We start from the raw sequence: 7,500 nt of genomic DNA, 5'->3' as shown, positions 1-7,500 counted from the left end.
GTGTGTGAATGTGTGTGTGAATGGGTGAATGAGAGGCCATTGTAAAGCGCTTTGAGTGCCGCTAAGGTGGAAAAGCGCTATATAAGTGCAGTCCATTTAGCATTTACAGGGGTACAGAGTACAATAATAATTAAAATACAGTAAGGAAATGACTATCAATGGCATTTACAAACTACAGTCCCATAGGTATCAGTTCATAAAAGTTTATGTTTTTGCAGGGGAATACGGGATGGGAGCTTGTTTTGTTTCTGAAAGGAGTTCCAGAGTTTAGGGCCCGCGATGTGAAACGATCGCCTCCCTAATTCTAGTTAGGGACGTTTAATGCTCGTGGCACGTGTGAGCTAGCGGAAAAGTTCCAAACATGAAATGAGAGGAGGCCGGATAGGAACAGAGGTGACTCGGCACTGAGGGCTCTGTACTGTTATAGGTTTATTCTAATCATTAAGAAAAGAGTAGTGGAGAATGCCAAGGTTCATCTTTGCAAGTCCAAGCTGGTTACTTTTTATTCCAAATAGTTTACGAGTTTGCAAAGTCGGGCTCAAAGAGAAAGGAACATCCACCAAGAGCAATGATTAAGATGAAAACAGAGCATTATAAATAGTCTGGGTGTGACCATACCTGCATATGCAAATACTTCTCTAGCCAATCATCAGTGAGTAGGTTAGGTCTGAGGGTCAACAGCTGAAGTGAACATTACAGAGATTCAAGATTAACTGGGAGGAGGTGACCCCTGGTGAGGTCTAGCTGGGAGGAGGTGACCCTGGGGAGGTCTAGCTGGGAGGAGGTGACCCCTGGTGAGGTCTAGCTGGGAGGAGTGGACCCCTGGTGAGGTCTAGCTGGGAGGAGTGGACCCCTGGTGAGGTCTAGCTGGGAGGAGGTGACCCCTGGTGAGGTCTAGCTGGGAGGAGGTGACCCCTGGTGAGGTCTAGCTGGGAGGAGTGGACCCCTGGTGAGGTCTAGCTGGGAGGAGGGGACCCTGGGGAGGTCTAGCTGGGAGGAGGGGACCCCTGGTGAGGTCTAGCTGGGAGGAGTGGACCCCTGGTGAGGTCTAGCTGGGAGGAGGGGACCCTGGGGAGGTCTAGCTGGGAGGAGGGGACCCTGGGGAGGTCTAGCTGGGAGGAGGGGGCCCCTGGTGAGGTCTAGCTGGGAGGAGGGGGCCCCTGGTGAGGTCTAGCTGGGAGGAGGGGACCCTGGGGAGGTCTAGCTGGGAGGAGGGGACCCTGGGGAGGTCTAGCTGGGAGGAGGGGACCCCTGGTGAGGTCTCCTGCCATAAAGCAGTGTTTAGGCCTGGGGGTAGAGAGGTCAGGGCAAGAAACACCTCCTCACTTTATAAGACAGGATTCACAGTGTAGATTTCCTATGACAATGTCTTGAGCAGAGAATACACTCATTTGAATTGATCTATTACATGAGGTAAATATGAGGTTTGGGCCCGCGTCTGCCCTTGGAGGGTGTAGCCTGGACAGCGTTGGTTCAACCCTCATCCATTCCACAGCGATGAAGGTCCTGTGGTATGGAACTGTATCTGCCCAACCTATCTGCCATACCGCCCGACCTCAGAGCAAGACCAAGCCCGCTATTAACTCCTCCAGTCACAGCCAATCATAACAGAGTAATGAACAAGGCTATGGAAGAGGTACGATTAGAGGTTAACAATTATGGGTCAGAAATGACGGGCTAATAATCTGAACAGGTCATAATGACTGTGGACGCGGTTGGGGAAGGGAAATACAATACGCATTGTGATATAACCACTCTGGACTCTCTCCAGACTTCAGGACCAGAAGAGGCTAGTCGGTCCTGTCTGTTATTCTCACTGAGCCCATCTGGTACCATTGAGAAACAGTGACACGACCATTATCCTTGTTTTGACTTGTCATGGTTTTTTTCCTACGGCGTGAGGATGAGTTCATTGAATTCACTTTCGCTGCTGAGCCCCCGTCAGGCAAACCTCCTTTGACCCTTACCTGCCTCTCATCCGGTCTGTCATCCATTACCTGCCTCTCATCCTGTCTGTCATCCGTTACCTACCTCTCATCCTGTCTGTCATCCGTTACCTGCCTCTCATCCGGTCTGTCATCCATTACCTACCTCTCATCCTGTCTGTCATCCGTTACCCACCTCTCATCCTGTCTGTCATCCATTACCTGCCTCTCATCCGGTCTGTCATCCGTTACCTACCTCTCATCCTGTCTGTCATCCATTACCTACCTCTCATCCTGTTTGTCATCCGTTACCTACCTCTCATCCTGTCTGTCATCCATTACTTACCTGTCGCCCGGGTGTCTGTCTGTCATCCGTTACCTACCTCTCACCCTGGCGATGTCTGTCTGTCATCCATTACCTACCTCTCACCCTGGCCATGTCTGTCTGTCATCCGTTACCTACCTCTCATCCTGGCCATGTCTGTCTGTCATCCATTACCTACCTCTCATCCTGGCCATGTCTGTCTGTCATCCGTTACCTACCTCTCATCCTGGCCATGTCTATCTGTCATTATCTCACTTTCTCTTTTTGTTTCCTTCTGGCGGTATCGATGGGGCTGTCCTTCACCCTGGGGTCACCCTGGGGTCACGCTTCATTCTAATGAGACTCGTTTAGAGACGTTTTTCTTCTCTTTGTGCTGCTGTCTTCTCAAGGCTGTCAGCTCAGCCCGCTCCTGCCTCACACACCTGTTCCTGGCTAACCGTCACACACACACACACACACACACGCACACACACACACACACATGCTCGAACACGCACACACACACACGCACGCACACACAGGCACACACACACATGCTCGAACACACACACACAAGCACGCACACACACACGCGCACACACATGCTCAAACACGCACACACACAAACGCACACACACGCACACACATGCTTGAACACGCACACACACGCACACACACACACGCACACACACACACGCTCGAACACGCTCGAACACGCACGCGCACTCACACACACACACACACACACACACACACACACTGGCTTGTCTCCACTACAGTAGAATCCCTCATATGAGGTTTTGCAGGAGCAGCTCAGGTTGGGTGAGGTGGTGATGTGGGTGGAACGCAGTAGCAGCCGGTTCAAGATGACTAAAAGGTGCTTTCAGGTCACTGATGTCTGCACAGTCTGTTCTCCTCAAATTGAGATGTATCCTGTAGAGAGAACATGCAGAAAGTAAGAAAACAACAGCAGGTCACGTGTTTGTGTGTACAGTGTGTGTGTGTGTGTGTGTGTGTGTGTGTGTGTGTGTGTGTGTGTGTGTTTTCACCGAAACAGATTTCTGCTATTTTATTATTAACGATTTGATTTGATTAGTGGATTCAATGAGATACATCTAAAAGAAGTAAGATGTTAAATCATGCACAGTGGAAAGGGTTTTAACATACAGTAAAGTCCATAAATATTTGGACATTGACAGAACTTTAATCATTGTGGCTCTGTACACGACCACAATGGATTTGAAACGAAACAATCAAGATGGTTTTTAAGTGCAGACTTTCAGCTTTAAATTGAGGGTATTTACATCCAAATCAGATGTAGGAATTACAAACAATTGTATATGTGCCAGGCCAGCTGTTCCATGGCCAAGTGTGTGTTATTCTCTTATTTCATTTACAAGGAGCAGATAAAAGGTCTAGAGTTCATTCAAGTGTGGTACTTGCATTTGGAATCTGCTGCTGTCAACTCTCAATATGAAATCGAAAGCGCTGTCAATATCAGCGAGCCAAGCCATCATGAGGATGAAAAATCATAACAAGCCCACCAGAGAGATGGCAAAACATTATGTGACCAACTGTTTGGTACATTCTTAAAAAGAAAGGAGACACTGGTGAGCTCAGCAACGCCAAAAGACCCAGAAGACCACGGAAAGACACGGAAGACTGTGGTGGATGACAGAAGAATGATTTCCCTGGTGAAGAAAGACCGTTTCACAACAGCTGGCCAGATCAAGATCCCTCCCCAAGAGGTAGGAGTATCTGTGCTCAAGTCAACAACGAAGAGCAGATTTCACCAGAGCAAACACAGAGGGTTCACCAGAAGATGTAAACCATTAGTGAGCCTCAAAAACACATCGAAAAAAAAAAGCCAGTACATTTCTTGAACAATAGCAGTGGAGTCCTGCCAGAGCCCAACCAGGGACGAACCCCGGCGCCTGGTGACGCTCATGAGATCCAGACTTCAGGCTGTCATTTACCGCAAAGGGTTTGCAACCAAATATTAACAAAGACCATTTGATTCGTGATTATTTTTGTTTGTCCAAGTACTTGGTCCCTTAAAAAGAGGGGTACTACATATAAAATGTGTTGTAATTCCTTCACCGTTCACCTGATTTGGATGTAAATACCCTCAAATTAAAGCTGAAAGTCTGCACTTAAAGCACATATTTAGTGTCTATGCTGCGATCTCCTCTCACCTCAGCTGATCTGGTTTTCTGATGAGCCTTCTTGAGCGTCTCATTCATACTATCCCCTTCCTGGTTGACCTGGCTGGGTACTGTCCCAGCAAACACACAACGTCAGGGAGACGTTCAGATCATGTCTTAATAACGTCCGTCGGCCCAGAACCCCATTTGTACGTCTGCTGGACCCCTCAATATTCAAACGTCTGGCTTGGACCCCTCTAAGACGTCTGTGGACGTGCAGAACAGGTTCAAAATCTGAATGTCTAAAAAAACGTTCATTCTGGCTCCTAATTGGATGTCTTTGGACGTCCGAAAAAGACGAAAAAGACATCTAAAAGACGTCTTTTAGACGTGTCTTTGCTCAGTGGGGTACTTTCCCCAGCTCATCTGACTGGAGCCCTGGACCGGAGAGCTCCAGCCTGGCGGGGGGCCAAGGCCCACAGGTTCTCTCCCCCTGACTTTGAGCACCAGTGGAGGAGAGAAACAAACTGTTCCTGGCCACCATCTCCCCAGATAGCAAGCGGATCTGGGCCATATATAGGCCAGATCTGGCCCTTGTGGCTTAGTTCCGGCCCATATATGGCCCAGAATCATTACACATCCGCTTGCTATCTGGGATCTTCTCCAGAAGCGTTGTGACCTGAGTGCCATCACCCCAGTCCTTGTTCAAGACATGATACCTGTTGCCACGTCTTTCCACAAGCCACTGGGGAGCCTCCCCTTCACTCTCAATGTGCTTCTTGATGGGCACATTTCCCAGCCATTCTGCCCAGGGGAACAGCACCATGGTGTGCCACCAAACATTCCCAGATAGCAAGCGGATGTGTAATGATTCTGGGCCATATATGGGCCGGAACTAAGCCACAAGGGCCAGATCTAGCCTGTTTATGGCCCAGATCCGCTTGCTATCTGGGTTGTCACCAAATGCCTTCATGTTCTCCTGAATGACCCTCTTCTGCTCTTCCATGAAGGACGTGTCTGCCATTTGTGATGTACAGAATGCAAATTAGGTTGAATTCAAGATGTCTTTTCAACGGTCTTAAAAAGTCATCTTTTGGTCCTTTAAATTTGAACCAAATCAGTATGTTTTTTAGACGTCTGGGAAAACGTATTTTCAACAACGTGAAAAATTTCTTTTCAACAACCTTAAAAAGACACCTTTTGGGCTTTCCAATTTGACCGAAAACAGGTCAGGTTTTTTTTAACGTGTGGCAAAGTTGTTTTTTGAGCATCTTTTCAACGACTTCCTGCCAGCTGGGATTGCATATTGGAATTAACGGATGAGCTCTGAACTTCTCTTTTTTCCTTGACCTTGGACAGTCTCATCTGTGTCCTTTCCTCCACATCCCTCCATTTCTCCTTCACGTCTTGAGATAGCAACGTTGCTAATTCAAAATGGTGCCCACTGTTTGCAGCCACCATGTCTTTTATCTTCTCCAGAAGCTCTGTGATGTGACTGTTATCACTTGAGTCCTCATTGCTCAAGACATGATACCACATTTAGCTACAAGCCACTGAAGGACCTCCCCCTCACCTTCAATATATTGCTCAATGGTTTGGCTGCCAAGACATTCACCCCAAGTGAACAACAAAATAGCTCCAGACTCGTTCCCCAAAGAGCTGGATGTGTTCTTCTACTGATATCCGTTGTGCTTCTGTGAGTGGTATCAACAATATCAACAAACAGAATAAAAGCATGTGGACCAGGGTCACACAGAGAGAGACTGTGGCTCAGCTTTGAGCTGCTCAGCCGTGTCACACAAATGCAGTTCTGTCCACCAACCCAGCGGTGTCCCCAAGAGTGACCCTCCACCAACTAACTTCCGCTTGGCAACTCTCACACTGGGCAGAACTTCTCTCCGGGTCAACGGCCTGAGTTCCCGGAATTCTGTTCCCCACTAAGCACTTTCCACACAGGTTAGAGGTTACCCAGCAACGCAGCCCTCAGCTCTGAGAGAGAGAGAGAGAGAGAGAGAAGGAGAGAGAGAGAAGGAGAGAGAGAGAGATAACGTTCACATTTACACACCACATGTACTTGTTAAGATATTAAAGGTTTCCTCACCTCCTCAAAGGGATTCAGCCTCCTCCTTGCTTTTTATTATTAAATTTGAAGCTGCATGAGATCACTTTTTTATAGTTAAATATTCAGGATTTTTTTGCTAGAAGTTTGGCCTTAGCAAGAAAACATTTTTTTTTTTTACTGACATGAGACCACATGAAACCCTGTGAATTTATTATTTTAGAATTTCTAAAGAATATGTTTTTTTTGTATAAATGCTCCCTGGGGCCAGAATGAGCATAGGCAAACAGTGTGTGGGTGTGTGTGTGTGTGTGTGTGTGTGCGTGTATGTGTGCGTGTGTGTGTGCATGTGTGAGCGAGCGAGCGAGCGAGCGAGGATTTATTATCTTGCTACTGTCTGGGTGAGCTGTGAGACCTCGGCTCTTACAGATCACATTATGCAGTAGATGTGAAATAGACAGCGGGCTGAGTTTCTCTCCACAGGAACTTAGAAATTACACACATCTAAACCTGCCTTCCCTCCCTATCTCTGCCCGAGCCAAGAGACCATCTGGCTCACAACAAGAGCGGAAAATTACTTTTCAATACTACTCACATTAAAGGGCATTTACTTTTTAAATAGTAGAGTGCTAAAGCTCATTGTTTTTTATTGTACATCATGGTGGTATTTGATGAAAGTGCTCTCTCTCTCCCTCTCTCTCTCTCCCTCTCTCTCTCTCCCCCTCTCTCTCTCCCTCCCTCTCTCTCTCCTGGGTGGTCATACTGGACTCTTCTAGTCAATGCTAGCCTACAGAGCTAGTTCTCGTGTTATAGGATTAGGCTGAAATCTATTCAGTCACTTCTCTCAACGGTATAACCTGCGAAGGGATAGGCAGCCTCATAAACGTCATTAACTGGAGGTACTGCAGCTATCAGTTCCAATTCAATAAAGTTTACAGAGAAGGAAGTAATGAAAAGCAGCTGGTTGGAGGAAAGGGGAACCGTTTGAGGCTATTATGCTAGCTATGCAGCCTACTGCTCAAGGTTTGTGGTCAGGAGCAGCGTCAGTGGGAGACTTGTCTTGTCTGG

At 47.5% G+C, this 7,500-nt stretch overlaps 1 protein-coding gene across 1 annotated transcript in view; it reads left to right on the top strand.

Annotated features, from left to right (window-relative positions):
- The window catches only part of tnn (tenascin N), a gene marked incomplete at both ends in the record, with an annotated part of 30,706 nt that overhangs the window by 8,862 nt on the left and 14,344 nt on the right, over positions 1 to 7,500 (top strand). The gene's annotated exons all lie outside the window — the stretch shown is intronic.

Source organism: Borostomias antarcticus, assembly GCF_949987555.1.
Source record: "Borostomias antarcticus genome assembly, chromosome: 24".
NCBI classification, from domain to species: Eukaryota; Metazoa; Chordata; class Actinopteri; order Stomiiformes; family Stomiidae; genus Borostomias; species Borostomias antarcticus.
This window is presented reverse-complemented; position numbering and strand designations above follow the sequence as displayed.